The sequence below is a fragment of the Eschrichtius robustus genome, chromosome 21 (assembly GCF_028021215.1).
Source record: "Eschrichtius robustus isolate mEscRob2 chromosome 21, mEscRob2.pri, whole genome shotgun sequence".
In the NCBI taxonomy this organism is placed as follows: domain Eukaryota; kingdom Metazoa; phylum Chordata; class Mammalia; order Artiodactyla; family Eschrichtiidae; genus Eschrichtius; species Eschrichtius robustus.
The window spans coordinates 6,377,682-6,389,459 of NC_090844.1; the positions used below are offsets into that span (position 1 = coordinate 6,377,682).

An 11,778-nucleotide genomic window follows, 5' to 3' on the forward strand; every position below is an offset into this window, starting at 1 on the left:
AATAATTTGTATGTCATTTTTAAATGAATTAGCTGTTTTCCTTATGCAACATCCCACTTTCTATCTGATAATACTCTATTTTATCTGAGACTAAATTGCCACTCCAGCCTTCTTACCCTTGATATTTTCATAGTTTATGTTTTTCCATCCATTTACCTTCAAACTCTGTGTCTTAATCTTTGAAATGCTTTCCTTATAATTTATGGTCTAGTTAATTTTATTGTGCCTATTTATTTCCTAGCTTTGATAATTCACAATTATGGATGATGTCATCATTGGAGTAGGCTGAGTGATGGGTACACAAGACCTCTCTGTACCAGTTTTGCAATTTATTGGGAGTTCATAACTATTTCAAAAGAAAAAAATTGCTTGGAGAAATGCTTCTTTAGAGACAACACATAGTTTTGTCTTCCTGATTAATCCACCTAATCATTAATGCTGCCTTTAATGAGATTGTTTGGTCCATTAACATTTTTACATAACTAATGAATTGTTAGATTTTTGTCAATCAATTTATTATTTTTGGTGTGTTCATTCTCTCTGATTTTATTCCTCTGTTCCCCCTTTCTTGTCTTCTTCAAATTATTTAAATATTTGTGTCAAGAATTCCATTATAATTTATGTATTCTCTTCACAGCTAGCACTCTTTGTATTGCAATTACTGTTTTCATAGGGGATGTCGATATACATCTGTAACTGTTTTTTTTTTTTTTCTTTTCAGGCTTACTCACCTCTGTCACTATATTTTTAAGCTCATAATCACAATATTAAATAGATGCCATTTAAATTGTGTCAGGTTTGCAATATGCTTTGCCACATATCAGCTACTATAGTAAGCTTCACAACGATCTTTCATACCTACTTAGAGTTGGTAGTAATCTACTTTATTTGACATTTAGAAATCTTGTAACTTTATAGGTAGAAATATTTCTCCCCACTCCCATTGTTCTTTATGCTATATTTTTAGTGTGTATTACATGTACATACATTATAAACCCACAATGCAATGTTACAGTTTTTCTTTAAGAAGTCATATAAATATCAAATAAATTAAAAGACAAAGTATTTTTTATAGTTACTCAGATATTTATCATTTCTATTTGAAAATCTGTTTCTTTCTGGCATTTCCCTTCAGCCTCAGAATTTTCTTGAATCTAAAATGTCTTTATTCTATCTTCCTTTTTGAAGGAGATTTTTCCTGCATATTGAATTTGTGGCTGGCCGTTTTCTGTTTGTTCCATTGTTGTTGTTTTCCTTTAGCACTGTAAAAGTGTTGCCCCACTGTCATCGGACTTCTAGTTTCTAATGTGAAATCATTGGTGCTTCAGTTGTTTCCCTGAACTGAATGTGTTACTTTTCTCTAGATGCTTTCAAGATGTTCTTCCTTTTGGGGATTTCAGAAGTTTGAGTATGATGTGTCTAACCATGGTATTTATGCTTTTTGCAGGTTACTGAGCTTCCTGGTTTTGTAAATTTGTCTTTTTCACCAAATTTCAGAGTTTTCAGCCACTATTTCCTTGAATTACTTTTTACCCCGTATCTTCCTGGAAATGCAATTACATCTCTACTACAGCTTTTGATATTGTCCCACAGGCCCTTGAATGCCTATTGTTTTCAAGCTTTTTTCTCTCTGATCTTCAGATGGCACAATTTTTATTGATTCGCTGGCTCTTTATCCTGTCATATTCACTATTCTATCAAATCTATTCAGTTAATTTTTTCAGATATTATATTTCTTAGTTTCACTATTTCTTTACATTTTCTATTTTTATGATATGATTTCCCATTTAAAAATTTTATTTTGAGTATATTTCCTTTACCACTTGGAGACGTTACAATGGATGTATTAAAGTGCTTGTTTGATCATTTCAAGATCTAAGTTATGTCTTGGACACTATAAATGTTATGCTGAGAATCTGGATTATGTTATGCTCTCTGAAGAATTTAGTTTTTTGTTTTTTAACAGGAAAGTAACTGTTAAACTCAAATTGCAAATACTATCTTGTCTGTGATGGGCAGCAACTCAAATCTGTTTCATTTTTTGTTTTTAGCCTAAAATAGGCTGCTCTGAGTTAGCTCTGTGCATGTGTGGATCAGGGGTTAGCAAGAGTCATGGCAGAGTTCACACATATAACCTGGCTCCCCTTCTCTGGCTTTTCAATTTCCAGTATTTTCCAGCAGTTATGACTAACTTTGATTCTGCCGTTGTGTCCTAAGTTTAGCAAGATACTGGATTATTTTTACATATTTATTTTTGGAGCTTTAACTTCTCTACACCACACTGCAGTCAGAGAACTCATTCTGTGTTGGTCCATTTTTCCAAGTTTTGGCTTTTCTCCAAAACATGTCTGCCTCTATTTCAACTTTCATATCCTTCAGGTAGGTTATTTTTTGGTTTTTTTTTCCTCCAGAGTTTCACTTGTTATAAATGGAAAAGATCATCTGTTAGGAGCTCTCCTCACTTTATTAGAAATGGAACTCATTTGATTTTTTTTCATATTTCTTCCTTTATTAATTGATGTTTCATGTCTTTAGTCAATTTTTCTACAGAAATGTTTATTCTTCTCTTAATGATTTATAAAACCCTTTATATCTCATTTGATTTTTAATTTTTCAGATAACTCCCCTACTTAAAACCCTTCAATGACTTTCCTTTGATTTTAGGATAAAATTCAGATTTCTTAGTAACATATAAATACACACTGTATTTATTGCCCAACACATATTTGTTGAATGAATACTATCCCCATAAAATATAAAATATGGGCATACATAATAATATTATTATCCTTAATAATACCATACATATACAAAAACTTTGAACATTCAGTAACAATTCTCATATTAATTGCTTCATGGATTCCTCTAACTGGACAGCTATCAATTAATAAGTCAAATACATATATTTTGAGCTCCGACTGTTACAAAGCACTGTTGTAAGGAATGAATCGAAAGAAAGAGATGAGAAGATAGTTATTTTCCTTTACGGAGTTTACAATATATATGGGGAGATAAAATTTTTTCAGAGAGTATAATTTTTTTAAAAAACAAATATACCAGGTGCCAATCAATAATGGCTGAGTGAGTCTTATAAAAGTAAGTTGCATGTAAACTCTTAGATAAGAAGAAAATCTTTTTCTTAATGTTTGCTGCCATCATTCTTCTTGCTCAAATCTTCTCAGGTAAGAGGGAAATCCTTAGAGATGTATGGATGGCAGTCTGTTCAGGATCTGTCTTTTGAGAAGAAAGCTCAGCTTTTAGAAAAGTACATGACTCAGCCCTATGTCCTAAAAAGGTCCCAGAACAAACCAGTTACAGGAAACCTTTTCCTAAGCTTAGACACAAATCAATGGGACCACACTGATCCAGACCATCTCCAACCAGAAGAGTATCTAGTTAATTTCCCTAAAAGCTCTACAAAGAGGTTCAGACTTCTCTTTACATTTAGATCTCTTTCCTCCTTCTGTAATCTTTGACCTAGCTGCAATGTATGACAAAGTGATTGCTTTAAAATGAGAGAAAATGTCAGAGGCAAACCCCAAACACTCTTGTTAATTTAGAGAAATATAGCCTTTATAGTCTTAGTGAAACTAAACTTATGATAACAAGTCCTTAATAGTCTGTTTTTTCATGTCTCACTAGTTGCTGCAAACCTCCTAACCTTGGATTATCTGGGACTTTCTTTCTGGCTCTTACACACTGATGGAAAATTATATCATTTAAAACACTAACATCTTGATTAGTTTGCTTTTAAGTCCTTGAGTCCTTTGAAATAGGTTCTCTTTGCTCAATACAGCCAAGACTTCATCCCTAATAAACTTTTATGTCCATTCCCTCCTCAACTATCCTTCATTCTTTCAGTTATGAAGCCTTTCCTCATGGAGTTCTCCATGCACCATGAAGCATCCTATTTCTTCTTCATGGTTGCTGAACTTCTACACGTATTTAATTGCACAATCTGGCCTCAGTAGAGCTAGCTAACCAATAGCTATTGAATGTGTGCTTACCACTTACGAGAAATTTTTCTAGGAATTATAACAAAAGGAGGTAAAGTGGAGGTGAACATTAGAGCATGGTCTTTGTTTTTAATTTACTTACAGTTTATTAGTCTATTATTTCTGTGTTGGTCAAAAATGGGTTGCCCATAAAAATAAATAAGCATGCAATAAATTTTAAAAGTATAAAGTGAATGGATGAAACAGGAAGATGCACAAATTATCTATGATACAAAACAGTTCTCATAAGTGCCGTAAAGATGAAGAGTACGAGAGAAGCCATTGAAGTAGAAGCTTGTTTCTAACTGGTGGCAGGGGTGGGGGGGTGACGGGTGGTCAGGAGCGGCTTCCTGGGAGGTGGTTATTTGCATTGCACTTTTGAAAACAGGCAGGACGAGAAACAAAGAACAGAGCCGAGGAACACTGCCCTCCTGTTTGAAAGCCCCTCTTGTAAAGTCAGTTACTTAACTTCTGCCCTCAGTCTCTTTCCCGGTCAGGGGTGGAGGTGTCAGCCAATGGATCCAGGCTAAGGAAACACATTTCAAGCTGTCCTCTCCATCTCCTTCCATCAGGACTCCAGCTGCTTCAAATCAATTGCAGAAGGAGATGCGTAAGAGCTCCTTGTCCCCAAAACTCAGCTCAGACACATTTGGTTCTCAATAAGGAGCACAGTTTGGGCACAAATTAGGACCATCACGACAATCACATAGAATCTCAGCATCCGAAGTGAGTTTAATGATCAATAAAAGAGGTGATGAGCACAGACTGTCATGCCAAAATATTTGAGGCTGATCTCAGTTCCAATCCTCATAAGATTTATGAACTCTGCGTTTCAGTTTGTTTCCTATAAATGGAAATAATAATAGGGCTTTTTTTAAAGATCAAGACATTTATTATAGTTATTAGAGTAGAGGCTAACTGGTTTTAATTAAAATAAAACAAAACAAAACAAAAAAACCTTAAACTAGAGTAACAGAAAAAAGAATTTATTTCTCTCTCCTGTAGAAGTCCCAAAATAGGTAAGTTGAGTAGGTTGGGTAGAAGGCTCTTTTCCATCAAGTAAGTCATGCTGGGACCAGGGAGGAAAGTCAACCTTGCCATCCTAAACATGTGACTATGTCATTGATTCTAAGATGCTCTAAAAGGAAGGGATAAAAATTGAGTAAAAGACATGATTTAAAAGATTATATAGAACTTTGTTATAAAGCAGAAACTAACACACCATTGTAAAGCAATTATACTCCAATAAAGATGTTAAAAAAAAAATAAAGAACACTTTAAAGAGGAAAAAAAAAAAAAGATTACATAGAAACAGCTCACATCTCTCCAGTCCTATTTTATTGGTCCAAACGCATTCATTTGGCCATACGGAAACAGAAAGCCAGAAACAGTTGTCTTTAGCTAAGGAACCATGTGGCCAGCTAAAACTCAGAGGTTCTTTTACTAAAAGACTGAAGGGGAAAATGACCTCTTGGGGACAGTCTCTCTTTATATAAGCTGCTTAAACAGTGCCAGGCATTGATAGACTTAACTATTATTATTGTTTTGTTCTTGTTGTTTTTATCATTATTAGTGTTATTCTCTGCCCCAATTCAATGTGAACATATAGCATGTCAATTGACTGCCCTGATGCCTGATGAATTTCAGTGATCTATAACTCACAATATCCCACGTTCAACTTTGGACTACTGAAAATGTTTCCCTTTACTTTAAGCAGAAATCTAAGTTCTGGTGATTTTTTTCTATTGGTTAGTCCTACCTTGGGCATTAACAAGCCTGCAACATGGTAATGTCTGAGATGTATGACAGCTAATATGCACACTTCCCCCCAGAATTGTTCTTTCCAAGAATAAGCATTACGCCCTTTGAGAATAACTGTCAGTTCTTTCAGTTATTTCTCCAAAGAATATATATCACCATTTTTTTTCAGTCATTCCTCTCTTAAAACATTTTACTCCCTTCAGCTTGGTCTCTTTGTTCTGAATGAACGCACATTGCCTAGGCCGCCCTAACGTTGCTGCAGAGCTAAAGACTGTATTCCTTTGATGTTATTTACAGAGCAGGCTAGTGCCATGTTTCTTTTCATCTTTATACCAAAACCATGAAATTCCACAACCATACGCCAAAGCATATGGTCTGTCGCTGACCTGCCGATAATGTAAATAGCACAATCTTTGCCTTGTGTTATTTATCAGAGACTATTATTTTGGAGACAAGAAAAAAATCATTTATTGGAAAAGACTGTTTATTGGAATTAGAGGGTATATTGTCTCCTCCGAGGAAGAAACATTCTGTTTCTATGTGTCCAACAAAGATTATAGCTGAGGGAACTCTTTTTTGTTTTTCCTAGTTGAATACAAAGGAAGGACACTGTATATACTGAACCAGGGATCTGAGTTCAGACATAGCTGTTCAGGTCACAGCTGCCTTATCTGATATCTAGATTCACACTCTATGTCTCCATGAAATTCGGTAACAGGGAATTCTAAGTTGGTCTGGACAGTGAAAGTTTGCCTTCCAGTAGTTAAGTACTGGGTAACTGAAGACAAATTGCTTCCTTCACTTTCTAGCCAGAGGAGGACTTCGAAGACAACTAAGCTGTCTGAAAATGGAAGGTCGCTGTGAAGTCGAATGCCTTTCCTTTGAAGATAAGATTGGGGGCTGCAGAGCTGAATTGACACCATTTTGCTGCAAAAAAAGAATTAAGAATTAAAAGCTAAGCAGCAGCTACACAAATGAAAGAGGTGACGATACTCTGGCTGTGACCTCAGTGCAGCGAACCTCTCTGGACTTTCTCTCCTTAACCTCCACAGTCTGGATTCTCCGAAGTGGTCGGTCCAGTTTCTGGTGCTGCAGGAAATACCCTTTCTAGGCGATGAGCTTCTGGAGGGGAAGGCTCTATGTCTTGTTTGCTCTGCATCCCCCGTTCCTCGTATAGGGGCTATTAATTACTTTATTGATGGATAAAGTGAGTGAATTAATAAATAAAACAGTGGAATGGAAAGGCTGGAGTGCCAGTCTGACGAGCTGAGTTCTAATGTTATAGTCCTGGCTTCCAGCAGACGTGTGACCTGGGGTCGTCTCTACCAAGATTCTGCTGTCTGTAATGTGAGGAGATCCAACTGTGTAGTAAATGGACCCCTTGCTGAACACCAGTTGCTGAACACCTCCTCGGCAGTACCACTGTCACACACTCCTCCACTCTCTCCTTTACAGGTAGGAATTGTTTAGAATGTCTCCCATTTCCTGTCTGATCCTAATCATTCTTTGTCTCTAAAACTCCTCTGCTTAATGCTCTCTAAGAGTTAGTGATGCTAAGATACTGGCAAGAGAGAGTCATGACAAAGCTCTGTGGACCCAGGCAAAGGGAAGCGATAGGCTTACTGTGAGTCTAAGAAAACTAACCCAGTACTAACCATCTTCAGGGCTTGACTCTTTCCCTACAGCCTTATTGCAAACCTTGGCTCTCTTCCTCCCCTTTCAACCCCTGCTCTTCTAAAATAGAACCTACACACAGGGATTCAAGCTGACCCCAAAACTGAGAGTGCCCTTCTACATTCAGGGAAGGATCAGGAACTAGAGGTATTAACCATTCTGCCCAGACATGCCTCACAGCTTACATCAGACTTCCTGCTTCTGGCCGAGGAATGGCTAGAAACATCAAAGAGAACAGGCCAATATCCAAAACTCCTGGCCAAGCACGTGCAAGGAGGAATACGTAATATCACTGCACGTGAAATAGGGCATTTGTTCGTCTTTCTGAGGAACACACATCTGCTCCACCTCCTCGGTTCAGGGAGTTTGCTGGGCTATGCCTGATTTTCCCCTCTAAATCCATCCTAGAATCTCTCTCTGGACAGCAAGCTGGGGCAATTTCAAGGCATCCTTGGTCCACCAGAACCAACATAAAGTTTTCTAAGTATACTTGGCAGCCCAGGTACCACTCTTGTCTTCTTGGAAATGGTGGAGAAAGAGTGACCCACTGCTCAAGTGTCCTCAGGATTTCCTATCTCAGCTCAGAACCTGAGCACCAACATTGCCAAAAACTGCGATGCCACCAGGATTCCAGTGACCTGACTCAGCCTCTAATGAAATCACAAGCCCCCTCGCAGGCCCACATCACTCTCGTGGCAAGCTGGAAGACACAGGGAGTATGTCCTTGGATGGCCATTATCACCAAGATATTTTCTATGTCTATTTGGGGGCCAAGGAACAGCTCTTGCCTTCCTGAAGAGGTTGGAGAAAAAGTTACTGCCCGCCTGAGTATCCTTAGAATTTTCTACCTCAACCCAGAGCTGAGGAGCCACCACTGGGCATTTTAGGCATCCTGAGTCCCTGGAAATGTTTAAAGTCCCCTTCTTGTTCCAGGAAAGGCTGGTGCTGCACTGGAATGCACACGATGGCAACCACCCATGCACCCCAGGGACCTCTGCATTATCTAGGTCCTCCAAGAAGCAGAGAAAGACTCCTGTGCTATCTCTTGTCTCCCCTTGCTGGTCTGGCGGAGACAAGGGATGCCTCAGCCCAATCCCTGATATGCTAGTGACGATATCTGGCCCTCCAGGAGTCTGATGGCAGAGACGGCAGAAGGACAACCAAATGCTGAGGGCTGAGCAAATGCTGGGACACTTAGTGTACGTGGTAGGCGTGGCTTCTGAACACTGGGTGTGGATCTGGCTCCTGCCTTCTCATCATGGACGCAGACCCAACACCCAGCTGGCCGAACTTGTGAAATCCCATGGGTGTCGTGTGGCTGGCAGGCCCCAATCGGGGTTCTTCTTCCTCCATTCCTTAGGCCTCCCCTCCAGGAATGGGCACCTATGTTCCCAAGTTCAGCCATGCCCTTGACCTGGTTGGTTTTCTATGCCATCAGGCCGCTTGTTTTTGCCTTATGGAATAATTTCCTTTGTGAAACTCGAGGAGTCTAGGTCTAAAATACCCCATGGGGACTAGGTACGGGTACCTAGTCATCTACTCTGGGGGGTCAGTACTCTAATCCCCCATCTCCTTGGGTGTGTTATTATCATTAGTGTTAATGTCACTGTGTTCAGCATCCTACCACTACTGCTGTTTTCATCACCACTTATTATGTCTCTTAATGTGGATTATTTCGGTGGTGGTTGTATAACACTGAATACAGTTACTCAAGATGAGGGTTCCATTTACTGGAGACCATTATTGATGTTCCCCCAAAGACTGCCGTTTGCACCGAGGTGGCATTTCCCCAGCTTTACCACTTGGTCTCCCCTCGTGGGACTAGCCTCCTGAAATGTTCCTTGCCCCCTCCTGAGGCAGGGGGCCCAGTGGAGGCTATCCCCAGGTTGGCTGGGCCTCTAGGAATTGCACAAGTTCCCTCCAGGGACCAGCACTGTCTCGTACAGACCGGGAAGACCCAGGAAGCCTCCCTGGCTCACCAGGGCCACCTCAAATTTCTAATTCCACTAGGGTTGGCACTGCTCTTGCCAACCCAGAAAGGCTGGGAGACGTGTTACCGATTGCCTGAGAATCCTCAGAATTTTCTACCATAGCTCAGAGCCCAGGATCCACCACTGCCAAAAATAGAGGCACAGCGAGGGAGCCCTGGGCTCACCTGGGCCTCTATAAACACTCACTGTCCCCTTATTGGCCCAAGACATGCTGGTGCTGCACTGCAAGGCACGGAGACGGAGACGTGCCAGTCTGAGCGCCCGCACCACCTTCTGTCCTCCAGGAAGCCTACGAAATGCTTGTGCGGGCCACTGACGCCCCCTACTGGTCAGGAGCACCATGCACGACTCCCCTTGCACCTTCTCTAGTGGAATGCAAACCCAGGTGTCTGGACTTCCCCAGGCCTGGGGAGAACAGACAGCACAAGGTCAGCCAGGAGGTGCTGGCTGCAGTATGGTGGAGGCTTAACGGATGCTTATGGATGCTGTCGTATCATTCAAATCAGTGTGTGTGTGTGTGTGTGTGTGTGTGTGTGTGTGTGTGTGTGTGTGTTGTAAGGCAGAAGTAAACAGAGGAAGAAAATGTTGGACACCAAAATTTCCACAGGTTGACCTATATATATATATATATATGTTGTATTTACTGTAGCGTTTTCCTTTATAGTTCATGTGCGTATACATTATTTGCATCCTACCTAAGATTCTGCGAAATTTAGGAAATCACTTCAAAGTCTAAAATCAATTCGACTTAAAATCAATTTAAAATCCTTCAGGATTCCCAGGGAGTCGGGCAGTGGGCAGGGTTTCCCCACCTCTTCCCCCCATATGAGCCCCAAGGTGTTCACTGTTGCCCTGCCCAAGAGAATGTTAGCTTCTAGAAGTTAAATCCACTTGAGTCCATATATCTAATATTAAAAACAAACAAACTTAAAAGTTGAAGAAACTTGTATTAGTCACAGGAAAACCAGATGGGTTTTTCTATGGAAATAATCTTTTGAGAAATTGCTGCAGCATGAATAGCTGGAAATCAGTCTTGCCAAATTCCCTCCAGCGTGAACTTCAGAATTTTCAAAGAAAATAGAAGAGATTTTAACTCACATATTTCACATTAAAAATATTAAGGGTATAAGTGAGGCAACTGAAATTTGAAAATACAGTTTTACTATGCTTTCTGATGTTCACATGAGAGAATAGATATTCCAGTCAAAGGTATCTGGGAGTAATAAAAATCGATTTTTCACTAGTTAAAAGCAAAATCCACGTATCTCCTAAAAAGCACACTTTTTACAAGCCTCATTATCCATACTTGACACAAAACATTCAGAAATAGAAAATGAGGGGACTTCCCTGGTGGCGCGGTGGTTAAGAATCCGCCTGCCAATGCAGGGGACACGGGTTCGAGCCCTGGTCCGGGAAGACCCCACATGCCGCGGAGCAACTAAGCCCGGGTGCCACAACTACTGAGCCTGCGCTCTAGAGCCCGTGAGCCACAATTCCTGAAGCCTTCGTGCCACAACTACTGAAACCCGCGCGCCTAGAGCCCGTGCTCCGCAACAAGAGAAGCCACCGCAATGAGAAGCACGCGCAGTGCAACGAAGAGTAGCCCCCGCTCGCCCCAGCTAGAGAAAGCCCGCGCACAGCAACGAAGACCCAGTGCAGCCAAAAATTTAAAAAAAAAGGAAATAGAAAACGAAAACATAGACTAAAATATCTCATTTTGGGACTTCCCTGGTGGTCCAGTGGTAAAGACTCTGCCTTCCAATGCAGGGGGTGCCACAACTACTGAGCTCGCGTGCCTCAACTAGAGAGCCCACGCTGCAATGAATGGTCCCGCAGGCTGCAACTAAGACCCAACACAGCCAAAAATAACAATAAATAAATAAAATATTTAAAATAAAATATCTCATTTTTCAAATTAAAAATACTTTCAAAACAATAAATAAAAAATACTTTCAGGTAACTGCGGTAATAAAGAAAACTCTGAAATTACAATATATTAAGACAATAAGGACTTAAGCAATGTGTAGGATGTCATCCACATGTCTCAAAGGTATCACAGGACGCACAGGACACGCTCCCAAAAGGGATTTTTGACTTTAATCATTTTCTATTTTTTGAGAAGGAAAGATCTCCGCATTCAGCACAAGTGGCCTCCCAACTCTAAGCTCTTACCTTAAAGCACCGTCAACATCTAACCTGAAGGAAGGTGTGCGCTGCGCCCCTCGCCAGACGCGGGACTCCCTCCCGCCCACGCGGAGAGTCAGCTTCCGTGCGCGGCGGTACCCACCGACCGGAAACGCCCTGGGGGCGGGGCGGAGGGCGCAGGTCACGGCCCCACGCAAGCCCCTCCTCCCTGG

The 11,778-nt window shown here is 40.7% G+C and overlaps 1 protein-coding gene across 1 annotated transcript in view; it reads right to left on the reverse strand.

The window, feature by feature from the left end:
• The window catches only part of LOC137756110 (sperm-associated antigen 11B-like), a 50,463-nt gene extending 38,695 nt beyond the window's left edge, over positions 1–11,768 (reverse strand). The window contains exon 1 of the transcript XR_011072173.1: positions 11,594–11,768. The gene's annotated coding sequence lies outside the window, so the exon portion shown is untranslated. The remainder of the gene's footprint in view (positions 1–11,593) is intronic.
• Positions 11,769–11,778: the final 10 nt, after the last annotated feature.